The sequence below is a fragment of the Lygodium microphyllum genome, chromosome 10 (assembly GCF_053477565.2).
Source record: "Lygodium microphyllum isolate KBCC chromosome 10, Lygodium_microphyllum_v1.1.10, whole genome shotgun sequence".
NCBI classification, from domain to species: Eukaryota; Viridiplantae; Streptophyta; class Polypodiopsida; order Schizaeales; family Lygodiaceae; genus Lygodium; species Lygodium microphyllum.
This window is the reverse complement of record NC_141144.1, coordinates 11,376,714-11,390,931: the sequence shown is the minus strand read 5'-3', so window position 1 is coordinate 11,390,931 and position 14,218 is coordinate 11,376,714. Positions and strand designations below refer to the sequence as shown.

General features: G+C 40.2%; 1 protein-coding gene across 3 annotated transcripts in view; it reads left to right on the top strand.

Moving 5' to 3' along the window:
- Positions 1 to 12,158, top strand: part of LOC148029705 (110 kDa U5 small nuclear ribonucleoprotein component CLO-like) — a 55,571-nt gene extending 43,413 nt beyond the window's left edge. For all 3 annotated transcript variants that reach the window (XM_087685999.1, XM_087685997.1, XM_087685998.1), the window contains 2 exons: positions 11,495 to 11,602; positions 11,701 to 12,158. The gene's annotated coding sequence lies outside the window, so the exon portion shown is untranslated. The remainder of the gene's footprint in view (positions 1 to 11,494; positions 11,603 to 11,700) is intronic.
- Positions 12,159 to 14,218: the final 2,060 nt, after the last annotated feature.

Genomic DNA, 14,218 nt, shown 5'->3' with positions numbered 1-14,218 from the left:
TCTAACCCGTTTTCCAGCTATCAATCCATGTACTCAAAGTAAATCATGTGGCCCAAAAGTAGGCTGCCACATAGAAGTTGACATACAACACTTATGTTGTACATCCATGTGCAAGACCTCTAAAGATTTATACTTTTCATGGCCCTTTAATTCTAAGGTCTGCACTACATGGATTTGTTTTTCTTTTCCCTTGCCCTTGTCCTTTCCTTTGTCTTCCCCCTTTTTCTTTTGAGGGCAATTCCAAGTAGCATGGTTAGGGGATAGGCAATTAAAAGACAATTTTTCTTTTTTGGCCTTATCAAAGTCATCAGGACTTAACTTTGGCCTCATATATAGTTTCTTTTCAGAAGGTTGTTTTTTACCCTTGAAAAATGGCATTTTCCTTTTAAATTTGCCCACAAATTTTGAGGTTTCCAATTCCTTAGACTTGGGCTCCGTATCAGTGAGACTAGTGAGTGTCCCTGGACGCGTACTATCTTCATAGATTAATGCAAATTTAATTGCCTCTTCCAGCGTCTTAGGTAAACTCCGTTTTACTTCCTTTTTACAGGCTTTATCCAGTCCCCTAATGAATCCTCTTGTTTTTTGGAATTCATCAATTCCTTCCAGTTTGAGGATTATCTCACGATATTCCTCCAGATATGTCAGTAGGGGTCGTCCCTTTTGTCTGACATAATCCCAATCTTCCCAATTTCTTTCCATTTCATTTTCAGGAAGAAATTCTTTTAAAAAGACGGATTCAAATTGAGCCCAAGTTTCAGGTATTTTATTCGCCTCCTTTAAAGTTCGCCACCACTTATATGCTTTGGGCCCCAAAGTTAAACTAGCCTCCAGTGCTTGGAGATGTGGTGGGGTATTTTTCAATTTATGTAAATCTTCCCATTTTTGGAGGAAATTAAAGATTGTGTCTTTATTCCTATCTTTTTCCTCCCCGTAAAATTGAGGTGGTTTCATATCCTTTAAAACTGGATTATCCCTCAATTTATGGTAAGTCTGGGGTTCCTTAGGATCTCGCATAGTCACATCTAAATCTTTCGATGAAGATGGGACATCCGAGGTTTCTATCTTATTTTTATCTCTTTCCAACAATAAAGTTAATTGAGATTTTATTTCAGTAAGTGTTTGGGTTAAAAATTCCATTTGAACCCCCTGAGTTTGCACACGAGCAGTAAGATCATCGAATTGCTCTCGCGTGGCAAAAAATTCTTCCCATTGTTCTTCTTGTATGTCTGGTTCATGGGGATCTACCATAGGTTGATCCCCGGAACTAGAACTTTCCATTACCCTTTCTTTCCCTTTTTCTGCCATTAATACACTGGAATTGGAAAGTAAAAATAAGAAATTTGCATACAAGATAAAGTACTTCCCTGGTTTTTAATGGCAGGCTGTGGTTGCTGGTTTGGAAAGAAATCCGAAAAGTAAGAAACAGATTGTATCTTCCCGGATTAGAACAGTGAAGTTATCATGCTGGAAATTCAATTTCCTGACTTCAGTTGTATATGACATTCTTCTGTCCCTCTCACAGCAGTCGCAGTCATATCCGTCTCAGGAGCAGTCACAATTGCCCGTCAGCAGTAATCGTGACAGAATCACGTTTTTATTTTTTTATTTTTATGACCCACGTCTGATGCTGGTGGCTCCTCGCCTGATCTGGTTCTCGCCTGGTCTGGTCCTCGCGAGATGACGGATTTCTTTTTCTTTTTCTCTGCCCGTAACGAAACGGGTTACATTAATGTGACGTGGCGCTGCGCTTCTCCGTTTCGCTTTTCTTCACGGCGCCTGGTAGAATGTGACGTGGCGCTGCGCTTCTTAGACGTGACGTGATGTGACGTGGCGCTGCGCTTCTAATGTGACGTGACGTTTCTCTTCCTCATTTTTCTTCACGGCCATGATAGATGACGGAGAGACAGATCAACCAAAACGATGAAAAGCACGAGTATCCTTTACCTCCCAACCACGCCTAGATAAGTGCTGGCCTTCTACCCGGATTCCTTTGCCAGCCGTCAACTTCCTGAAGTCCTACTATTCCTGGACTCCCTTACTCTCTAGGCTCCCCTTAACCCCGTTCGGGCGCCCAAGAGCCCGGATGGTCATTCTCGTGCATGTTCCCCTAGATTTACCTTAATGTGACATTAAATGTCACTTTTAATGTCACATTCCATATTTATGACCTTAATGTGACATTAAATATCACTTTTAATGTCACATTAATGTCACAATGACTCACATAAAGCGATAGTTCCTTCAATTAACACCTGGTCTTTTCACACATAGACAAACACAAACAGAGACCTCACTCCCTCACTCAACACTAGATTGGCCCTGAAGACCGGAGCCCCTCTCCGTATTTCTTTATTAATTAAAAGATGGAAAGTAACAAAAATGAAATGTTTCGAAATTCATAACCTGTGAACAATTGGTTTTCATCTTTTCTAAGTAAATCCCAGTTGCATAAGGACAGTACAACGTGACCAGAACAACATCCCTTTTAGGAAAGCATTTTATGTGATCATAACTCAATGATTCATGTGCAGAATTGCAGTCTGCAGAACTCTGTATTTACTGTTCTCACTGTCCAACATATCCAGAACAACATCCCTTTTAGGAAAGCATTTTTTGTGACCATAACTCAATGATTCATGTGCAGAATTGCAGTCTGCAGAACTCTGTATTTACTGTTCTTACTGTCCAGCATATCCAGAATGACATCCCTTTTAGACTGGCATCATTCCAGCAGTAAAAGAGTTCCACAAACAGCACTAAATCAGAGATGAAAAACCCTGTTCCTGTGTGGCATGGTCATCACTTTCTTTAGTTCTTGCATTGGAGAAGCCAACTGCTCCTGAACCGGGACAATGAGGCTCTTGTCTCAACGGAAGTGCAAAGAGAACACATAACTGTACCTTCGATGGAATCAGCCCATCATGCAAAGCATTTCCTTTGAGAATAGAGAGAGAGTTGACCAGAGGGAGCAAGCTCTACCGTCGTACATGAGTGAGAGACGAAGAAGTACTTTCCATAGCTGATAAACTTGCAGCAATTTGCCCTTAGCTCCTCCAAACTTCATTCTCAGATCTGCCCCTCATGCCTATTACATTTTTAAAAAAAATGTTCTCTCTCTCTCTCTCTCTCTCTCTCTCTTTTGGGAATTTATGCCACATAGCATACGTATAACAATTTTCCCGTTTAAACCTTCCAGTCTAAAATTCTCCATGATCGGTGCAAAATTTGACCTCGGCATAGATCAGAGAATTAATCCTTGTGTAAAAACAAAGATAATGATGCGAACAAATTCTAGGGTTCAAAAATAGTAACTCCCTAAATTTTTAGGGATGGTGACCCCTGCATTTCTCAAGTTGTTCTGAGCAACTTTTATTATTGCAACCACATCAAAAAGTATAATGTGGCTTAGTTACGGTGACTTTTATCCCGTGGGCATTCTCACATGTGCATCTTCTGTCTTGGCTAGGCTCATTGTCCTGCACCATCTCCAGTGGCTAAGCATACAGTTCCAAACCATTGGCATTCTATTCGTCAGTGCCCATTCAATATAGAACTGGTCTTAAGGCTCAGACAAACCATTAGTCCAATTTGTTCCAATGGCTGCCTCTTCTGACCATGCCAAGATCCCGGCTTAATCCAAGAGAACTCTGGGGATAAAAAGCAACAACAAAGAAAGAAAATAAAAATAAAATATTTATACAAGTAAATAAGGAAAGCAATTGCAAAAAGTATCACCACTTGGTGATAGTAAGTTAGGGTATTGATGTTCTTATGTTGATCCCTACTTGTATGTCCACACCTGAGCCAAAGGGCAGCGTTATTCATGTTTTATGTGGATGATCTCATTTTGATAGGTGACCATGCTTAGAAGATCAAGTAGACAAAGAAGGCACTACATGAGATGTTTGAGATGACAGATATGGGCCTTATCCACTTCGTTCTAGGTCATGAGATTTGGCAAACTTTGAGGGGGATTCTCATCTCTCAACAGACATATGTGTAGGAGCTTTTATTGACTTTTAAGCTAGAGGGGTGCAAGGCTATTTCTATTCCCTTGGATCTAAATTGAAAGGCTACGACTCATGTAGATTCATTGGTGGCAAATGCTACCCACTACAGGCAATTTATTGGATGGTTGATACGCCTTCTTAATACTCAAGTTCATGTGTGTTTTCTTGTAGGTGTCCTTGCAAGGTTCATGAGTGAACCTCTCATGAACCTAAGCTAGTTCATTAGTAGGTTGCTATGAGGATTTTACTTTTCCTGAGAGGGACCTCGACTTAGGTATTTATTATCTAGCAGGTACAAGAGATTCAGCCTTGGTTCTACAAGATTGGATGGATTCCAATTGGGCTTTATATGATATTCCTTTACTTTGGGTGTAGGTGCTATATCTTGGAGTAGCAAGAAGTAGCCCACAATTGTCTATCATCTATAAAGGCAGAGTAAAGAGCGGCGTCTTTTACCACATGTGAGATATTGTGGCTTCGATGGTTGTTAGGAGAGCTTGGCTATCTTAGACAGGTCCTACTACATTACATTGCAACAATGAGAGTTACATTGCTTTGGCATGAAATTGCGTATTCCATACTAGATCGAAGCACATTGAGATCCAGTACCATTTCATTTGGGAGAAAATCTTGAATGAGACTATTGATATGGTGTATTTCAAGATGTAGGATAACTTGGTAGGTTTGTTTACGAAGGCTCTTTCTCAAGCCATTCTTTGATAACACTCCAAATTCTCAAGCCTTATGCCCCATCTAGGATTTGAGAGGGGTTGTTAGAGATTTATTGATACCCTAGATAGGCATTGGTAGTATATTGTTGTACAATTAGCACTCTCGGGCACAATTATAAATTTCTTGGATATAGTTTTGGTAGTTTTCTAGTGTTTTCTAGCATAATAGAAAGATACGTTAGAAACATTTAGAAATGAAATGTTAGAAACATGTTTCATAAGTTTCTTTCAAGAGAGGGCAAAATAAGAAATATGGTTTTTATATAGGGATTTTTAAATAGTTTTAACTAGGGAAAGAGGTTTCAAACCTCTATGGAATTCTCTCTTAAACAAAGAAAGGTCAATCAAGCTTGAGTGATAATACATGAGAGTCAATTGAGAATAATATGTTACATATCCATGATTTATTATTGCCTGATATCAAAGTTAGTCTTTAGACAAGCTATACTATGGTTCAGACCTCAAAATACATATCACACAGAAAATTGAAATAAACACGTAAATAGCTCATGTACAATATGGATCAAGTCAAGTTGCAACATCATGATTCTCATTCCAAAACAAATTGACAAAATGTCAAAATTCAGAATGAATCGCTAAAAATGCATTAGCTTTACTTAAACAGCCCCAAAACATGCTTAATTAATAAAGAAACCTTGTTTATTTAAAAGAAGCACGATATTAGAGAGTTTCTGTGTCCCACATGCACAAATCCTTTTGGGAGGGCCCAAACTTTTTATAAATAGGTATGCTGCCCTCCATTCAGCCCTAATCTCGTTTTTGCAGGTTTCATGTCATCTAGCTTTACTGCCCCCACCCCGTTCACGGAGGACATCTTAGCACAAGCTGCCCCTTGTTGTCTACTGTCATCTGGCACCCGATTCCACCCTCCTCCACCTTCTATAGCCATCGCCAGTGCCTGGGAGCTATCGCCATCATCCACAAGCTTGCGTTTGCTGCATCAAAGGCCTCCATCATCTGTTGCCATCATTTTGTAGCTGTCGCCATCATTTTGTAGTTGTCGCCATCATCATCCAACTGTCGCCAATCTCCAGAGTGCTTGCATTTTGTTGATTTTCTCTAGAGGGCTTGCGTTTCGGGTCTCCTGTTGCCGTTTGTCACTCCTTGTCAGTTTTCTATATCTTGCACACTGTCGCCTACTGTGTCCTAGCTTGCGTTTGCATCAGACAAGCTTTTGCTACTCCATCAGGTACTGCAAGCTTTGTGTTTGCATCTTTCTGCTCTTCTGCATTGCCATCTGCATCAGGTCCAGCCTCCTTTGGCTGCGTTTACTGGTGTTCGACTCACAGAGGCTGCCTTGCTGCAATTCGGTATTCGTTCGGCGTACGACACACTCTCCAACTCATTACCCCTGCCCTGATCCTTGAGATACAGGACTTCGAGGTTCAGTATTCATTCACTGCATACTGTGTTTGCTGCATGAGCATCGTATATTCAGTAGTCATATCACTTCATTCATTTATTGTGTTCATTGTCTTTGAGTTACCCTAACCCTAACTGTGTTTTTTAATCAGTCTGTGCTTTGTCGTACGGCTTTTGATTATGTTTTTGTGTTAGGGTATTTCTTTACAAAGAATAGATACTAGATTAATAGAGCCCAATAACTAAACAAAATCCCAAAAAGTTAAGTTAGTCATCCAAAATCTTGAGTCCTCATGAGTCATTTTTCATTATTATGATCATATTTAATATTGACTAGCAATTTTTGTGAAAAAACCCATGTTTTTGGATCCACCCTTAAAAGATAAAACATTGTTTTTTATTGTCAGAAGCGTTTCTTACTTTAAGAAATGTTCCGTAAGTTTCGAAATCAAAGAGGGGTGTTTCTTTGCTGCTATGTTTTCCAGCATTGCTGGACAGTACAGGCTGTGTAAATGCCATGTGGCATAGGCTGAAAAGCATAGCATTATTTTATTATTACTTGTTGCTGCAATTTCTTATTTGCAGTAGTTGGTCTGTTTTAACTGGCCAACCTGATTATTTTAATGTCTTTTTCTTGCCTATTTATAGGTTGGACAGCCTCTGGTCATCTCCACTTTGGTTTTTTTGGTGGGAGAGAGATTACCTTGGGGGGACACATTCGATAGCCCATTTACATTCATTTGCTGCAGATTTTTTTGTTCTACTATCTCTTTTCTCTGTTCATGTTCGTTTTCTTTCAATCCGGTCATACGCTTCCACATTCATTGCACTGTGAGAGTAGAACATCTTTAAGTATCATGGCATGACTACTTTGTTTTAGAGGGGCATTTTGGGGAAGATGGACACTACACTGAGGCTCTTATCTTCTTGTTAGCTATGAACTGATGGTGAGTTTGAAGCAGCTAACTCTACTATCTTAGACCTGAAATGCCATATGTTTGAGAATAAAACAAAATGGGAACTCTATTTGCCACTAACAGAGTCTGCTGACAACAACATTGTGTATCCTTTCATAGGCAAGGCGCCATTTGAGATGGTGGAAGGGGGAAAGAAGTCCTACCCATTTCACATATAAAGGATAAGATCTTTGAGGCCAACAATTAGCAAAAAGCTTTGGACAGCATGGATTTGCATGTATCCACATGTTAGAATATTTTTGAGACAGTAGCCTCTGGAAACCCCAAAGCACTGCCTTTGGTCATGTGAGGAGGCACAGGTCGTGTGGAGAGGAGCATGCCGCATCCTTTGCCATATAGCACCCAGCCTTGGATATATCTCATGGGGAGCTTTCTGTTGGCAGGCAGTCATCCAGGGCCGTCACCTTCTGTATGAGGCTGGGATGTAGGACACGATATTCATTATCGAGACAGGGTCGTGCGCAGTGGTTGATTTGGAGGTTCTACCCATCCGCTAGGTACTGGAGCCCACAATAGACTGCTCGGAGGTATGGGAGATCATAGGGAGTCTTACTGGATGGCATATTTGGACGGCGCAGTGTCAGGAGGCTTTCGACGGAGAGAGACTTTCAGTACAGACGACCTTAGCAGAGCTTTGGACCTCCATCATCCACTCCCTCCGCGGCCAATGGGATCAGGTGCAGGGTGACTCCAGGGCTTGTCAGGAGCTCCGTTCTCATTACACGCGCACTTGGGGCGGCCAGGACCTGTTTTTTGTGATGCAGGCAAGGACCCCCATTTGGTGATCCCCCCCCCCCCCCCCCCCCCCCCCCCCCCAACAAAAAAAAAAGGCTTCTTGCCCCCATGCCCCCAAGACCGCCTTGAGAGGCTTGTATACATGATGCATTTGTGACTTTGCATCAGCTCTAGCTAGTCTGTTGAGCATGAGCACTCTGTTGTAATCAGTTTTTTTTTAGTAATATAATCAGCCACATTTTACTTGCAAAAAAAAGAAGAAGAATATTTTTGGGACAGTTTTGTTGTGCACAATTGCCATAGTTGGTGAGAGCATTTTAGTGCAAAGAGCTAATAGGCAAAGCTAGAGCCTTGATTGTTTGAAGAGCTGATGTCGGAAGATCATTGGCTGATTGAAAGGTGGTTTGTGGCAAGAGGGATCGGATTTCTTGGTGTCTTGAGGAGGGTTCATCATAGATAGTACACCTTGGAATCCTTAATCCATGGCTGCATATCCTGATCTATGTACCACTCTTAAAAAGGATGAAATTCTGAAAGGGGTCCCAACCTTTAGGGCCAATTTGTGTCTTGGTTCTCAAGCAAGAGCATTCTAGTTCCTTGTGGCTGCAGGTTCTTTTGTTGATTTGTTGATTTATTCACATGTGTATGCTAAAGTAATATTTACTGCCCTATAGTTAATTCTATAGGCTGGTTTTATACAGTTATGAGCTGATACTATTGATGACCATGGGACTTAAAGAGAAAGTACAACCCATAGCCTCCTTCCTGCATGACATGCGGAAAATATTAGTGATTTCTAGCCATCTCTATAATCCTCGTGGTTTCTTGATGGTGTTGTGGATGAGGTAAATGTACCAAAAGACCTCGATATGATGCACACTGACAAAGAAAGCAATGTAGCCTCTTAGCTAGATTTGCCTTTGAATATCTGTGTTGGGGAAATAAACCTCTTCTTATTACCTAAATAACTAGCATAGCCTCTCAGTTAGATTTGCCATCAAATATCTATGTTCATCTTCTGTCCCATTTATGCCATTTGAAGGAATGCTTGGTGCAAGGTGAATTGATTATTATGATTGAGAGAGTCCTTGACCTTGTTGATATGATTTGTTATGTTCCACTTGAACTTGAATTGATTCTTGGTGGTAGGATTAACAAGTCCCATTGATTTGATCAAGTGCAAGAACCACTAGAGGCGGCGCTTACATGGAAGTTGGTGTGGCTACTTCAAGTTGCCTTTAGTCTTTTTTTGATATTGTCCCTGTGCATATTGTTGAGGACAACAATCATTCAAAATCCTTGGACACCTTGGATGGGCGCTCATAGCATTGACCATGGATCACTTACTGTTAGGTCACACTACAAGTGAACGTGCCTTGAGGCTAGGGTAGTTAAGGGGTCTTGTACTGTGAACAGGCCCTACGGCTAGGTTAGTGAAGGGGTCTTGAACTGTGAACAGGCCTCCAAGGTCAGCATTTTGGCTCTTTAGACCCTTAGGCACTCCCATCCACATGCTAGGGTGGTGTGGGTTTATAGCTGGGAGGTATGTCTTGAGTGCTTGACAGTGAGCTTGTATGGCTATGCCATGTCATGTCCTCTCATCAGACTATTTGCCTTTGGATGATTCTGACTACTAGTGGTCGTAGTACATACTGCACCTGCTTTTCATGCTATGGACTTGGAAGAGGTGGTCTTCACACCAAGGCAAGTAGAGGATTTTGAGACTCCCTACCTAGACTGCTTATGTGTCTCTCAATCATCCTGTCCCTTGATATGCCTTGTGCCATACCAGGTTTGTAGGTTAGGATCTATGGCAATTCATGAGGGTGGTTTGAACTTTTAAAGAAAAGTTCTCTTTCCTATGAACTCGATTCTGGAAGTAGGATGTCAGCTGACTGCCCTTGTATGATGCCGACTACCACCACATTGTCATCCCACACCTACTTTTTGTGCTAGGACTACGGAAAAGGTGGTCTTCACACTAGTGCAAGAAGAGGGTTTTAAGACACCCTACATAGCCTGCACTTGTGTACATGCATGCCTCCGTTATCCTCTCCCTTGCTGGATTCCAATTCTGTCAAGTCACTGCTTCTCATCTTTGGTGTTTCTTTGGACAATATTAGTTATGACTTTCCCTTTGCATCACCAGCTGCATTTCTTTCTTGCAAGTGCTGTGATGGAACACTTGTACTGGTCACCTTTTCTGTTTCATCATAGTCAATGTTGTATATGGCTTCTTTTGGAAATTAAACAGGAATTCTTTTGCTTTGAGTAACTTCCATATCTTTACAAAGATCTTAATGCAGATATGCCATTTCAACTTGAGAGGAGACTTTTAGTTACCCCTTTGTGAATTTATTCAATGTCTAACAGTTTCAATCTTAACTTTTATATCTTTACAAAGATCTTGATGCAGAGCTAACAGTTCAAGTTAAGGAGACCCCTTTGTGAATTTCACCTCCATGTCTGACAGTTTCAGTCTTTTATTCTAATGTGCTTGAGGGACATGTTCCAGTGGTTGCATTCCTCGGCGAAGCTATTCTGCAATATTTGCGAGATCTATGTAGCTCATAATCTCTGATCTCCCGGGACATGACAAACCTCTCAGGCATGATACACATGTGCTGAACAGCTAAGATATTGCGATATCAATGACTGGTTAGCTTCACCAAAAGGAGTTACTCTTAGTTAGCGGTTTAGCGGGTAACTTGTGGGGATGGACACCACCTATGAGATGACAACCTAGCTGGGTATGGCACTCTCTTTGCAGGAACCAGTCGGGAGGGGATTTTTAGTGGGTGAAACCCCCACAGTACCTGGTTTCGCTTCGGGGTGACCTGGTCCCTGGTACGCCCCTCTGTCTTGGACAAGGGTCTTCCAGAATCTACCCAGAGGGAGGTGATTCTCCCTTTTTCCCTAAGAAAGTTGCAAAAGGTGCACTGGGGCGGCCTATATTGCACATAATAATCAATTACCAAAAGGTTTTGATCCCTTTGAGCTTTGCCTATGCAAGTTACAGTGTTTGAATGATGAGCATTTAGCTTATGCAAGTTCCTCCACTGTAACCTGCACCCAACTCGAAAAAAATTGTAAAAAAGATTTAATTGGATGTTCTATAGTGTGCTGTGATGAAACTTGGTGTATGTTGTAGAGAATGAAGATCCTATTTCTCTACAACGTACACCAAGTTTCATCGCAACATACACCAACTCTGAATAGAATGAAAAGTTTGTGATTCGTTTATGCTGATGAAGATACAGTTAACTTACCTGAGAGACTGAGGCCTTTGGACAAGAACACATTGTTAAGGTGTCCACATTCTACACTTCTATTTACATGTGGTTGGGATAAACGTTAATGTCACAGTTTACCATTCTCTAGTTGGTGTACTTTCATGTTTTGGTTTGATCCTCGTGACATAATGTTCATAGATACAGCTGAATTTGTCCAACTCCTAGGGTGGGGTTTCTGGAAATGCTTATCATTCATGCATAGTGAGCATCCTTTTGAGTTCTTGGCATGTTGTCTTAACTATTGCCTTTAGTTCTGAACATTCAGGGCTATAGCTCTGCTGTTCTGGTATTTTGACACTATGTATGTTTGTACACCTCTTCTCATAGTCACTGACTTGGATTGCTCATTCAAAATACTTCAGGCATATGAGACTGAATGAAGCTGAAGCATTTTCATGGAGTCGCTGAGGACACCTACCAGTTGCCTGGTTACTATAGAGCATCTTCCCTTGATATGAAAAGAGTTATTGGTATGACATATGCTCTATGTTAGGGTATAGGAGTTTTAAAAATGCCAAAAGAGGTGTAGTAAGCTTTAATTTAACTCGTTGGATGTGTCCAACTTCAGGGTTGAAGCAAAACAAGGCAAAATCTTATGCTGAGGTGAGAAACCTTGGTCTCCCAAGTTCAGATACAAAACAAAAACATGGACTACCTGTGTGAAGAGCTCAGCAGATCTTCCCCAGCTGTGCCAGAAAAAAGGGTTTTCTACCTCTTCCTCAACATTCCTGAAGGGATGAAAAGTGATTCTTTCATCTCTTCACTCTGCATTCTTGGATGAAGGATACATCAGGAAGATGAGTGACAATGGCATTTTGCACTCACAAAAGCAAGGTTCTAACAAAGGATTATTCACAAGAATTTACATGGTAATCCCATCTGGAAAAATAGTTTGTCATTGTTGTGAGCAACAGGTGTAATGAAATTTAATCCTTGTTTTGTATGCAGTTGTGACTTGTGGGGGTGTTGTACCTCTTCATTTTATATTTCTTATAGCTTAATGTTATCTTTGCAAGTCCTTCGGTCTATCTTGTTTCTGCTTGCTTACTTTTTGAGTTTGGACTCCTCAAAATTGGATGTCTGAACCTCATCTCAACAAGTCAGGTACATGATAAAATTGATACAGTGTTGGGTGGATAATTGCCTTAGAAATTAATAAGAATGGTGATGACACATGTATGATCACAATATCCTTGTGGCATTCGTCAAGCTAAGCTTATCATAATCTAGTAACTTGTGTACTGGTGCGTGCTTACAAGTTATGTTGGTAGAAGTTTTTATAGTCTGCAAGTTACTTTCACTTGTGCGATTGCATTGTATGCAAGTCATCCACTAAGGCAGCCAAGCCATCTTTGGAGACTTGCAAGAACTCAATAGATATTACCAAATCTAAGTTAGTGTTCTAGAACATGGTACTTCTATGTATATTCATCTAGATATTGCTGTTACCAAACAAATCAACACGCACCTGGAAGATTATACTTCTTTATGCATTCATAAATATGAACATAGACAAAGTGATGAGAGCTGGGTTGGGATACGGAGGGGAGTTGACATTTTATGCGTTCCAATCATTTTGTTCTGAAAGTAATCTGCCCCTCCTATCTGGGTATGTGTGAGGTGCAACCCACAATCTGCTTTGCAACATTGATTGCTTCAAGCTTTGAGGCTTGCTTCAAAGCCTTTCGACATGGCTTCATAAAGTTCTTTAATTATCAACCTCTAGAACTTTGGTGTGCGTCCCAAATCTTGGAGCTCTTACTAATTTGCCTTAATCAGAAATGTTAGTGTGGCATCTAGTAGTGAAAGTAGAAAGAGTTTCGAGTTTTAATGTAACATCAAATAAGATTGATGATTGGTTAATAGCACAACCAGTAATGTTTTTTAGCATTTTAACAATGAGTGTTCATGGAAAGTAAGGTCTGCTAGGGAGATGCTTCATAGAAACAATTATCCTCATAATATGTATTTGTACTTAGTAGTTGGTTTCTATATACTTTAGCGTGATTTTGTCACCTAACTTGATGGAATAGTTGAACATTTTTTCATGACTGGGGAACTGAAGCATGGTTGTAAAGACGAATGATATTGGATTTTCCAAATTGTAATATTGAGTTATTTATTTTTTCTTGAGAAGTGGTATTGAAACCATATCCTAAGATGCTTCTAGTTTTCATGGTTGTCTATGGCTAGACTTGTTTCTTTGCACTTTAATGCCATTGTATTATTCCCCATGGGTCAAGCGTGCTAGTTAGAAAATAGTCACAAATTGTTATAAGCTTAAAATATGTGCTTGATCAATGATGGTACATCCAATACTGGTAGCTGAAATGTTAGTGTCCACAAAGTATCAAAGATTGTGTACGCTTTATGTTACACATGTCTCTCAAAGTGTGCTAGCATGTTTTGTAAAGGCATGATGTTGAAAAGGTTGAAGTGTTCCAATGGCTCTTGGTTAAATCACTAATGTGGGTTGAAGTTTTAGATAAAGCAAGGCCGCAACACTTTTTCATGGTTCTTTTTTTGCTTTGTTTTTAATTGTGTTTGTTTTTTCCTCTCATTCTTTTGTAGTGTTTTTGAAAGGCGCAAGTAAAAACCCAACACAACCATTTTAAAAGAATTGTTACAAGGCAATGCTCCAAGACAACAACTTTGCCCTTGTTCCAATTTATGTGTGCATATATTTTAAATTGAAATACAAATTTCAAAATTTCACATTAAGGGAGTGTGCTTTTAATCTTTGTTATTTTGATTTATGTTATCTTTTAATGTGTTCACTTCCCCAAAGGTTTGTAAGAGTGTGAGGGTATGCTTTTGTAATACTTGGAAGGGCCACAATGAATCTTAATTGAATTACTTCATGCATCAACTCTTTGTGTAGGTTTTCTTCCTTGTCTTTTCCATATTTCTTGTATTTTTCTCTCTTGTCTGTGTGTTTTTTTGGAGGCCTCAATAGAAATACATTGCTACCTTTAGAAAAGAGCTCATACTACAACAATGTAGTAATGTAGCTAAGTAAGATGCCTTGCTTTGGTTGCAATATGCTTTGGATTTAGTAATTAGTTTGGAAGTTTACATCAAAGGCA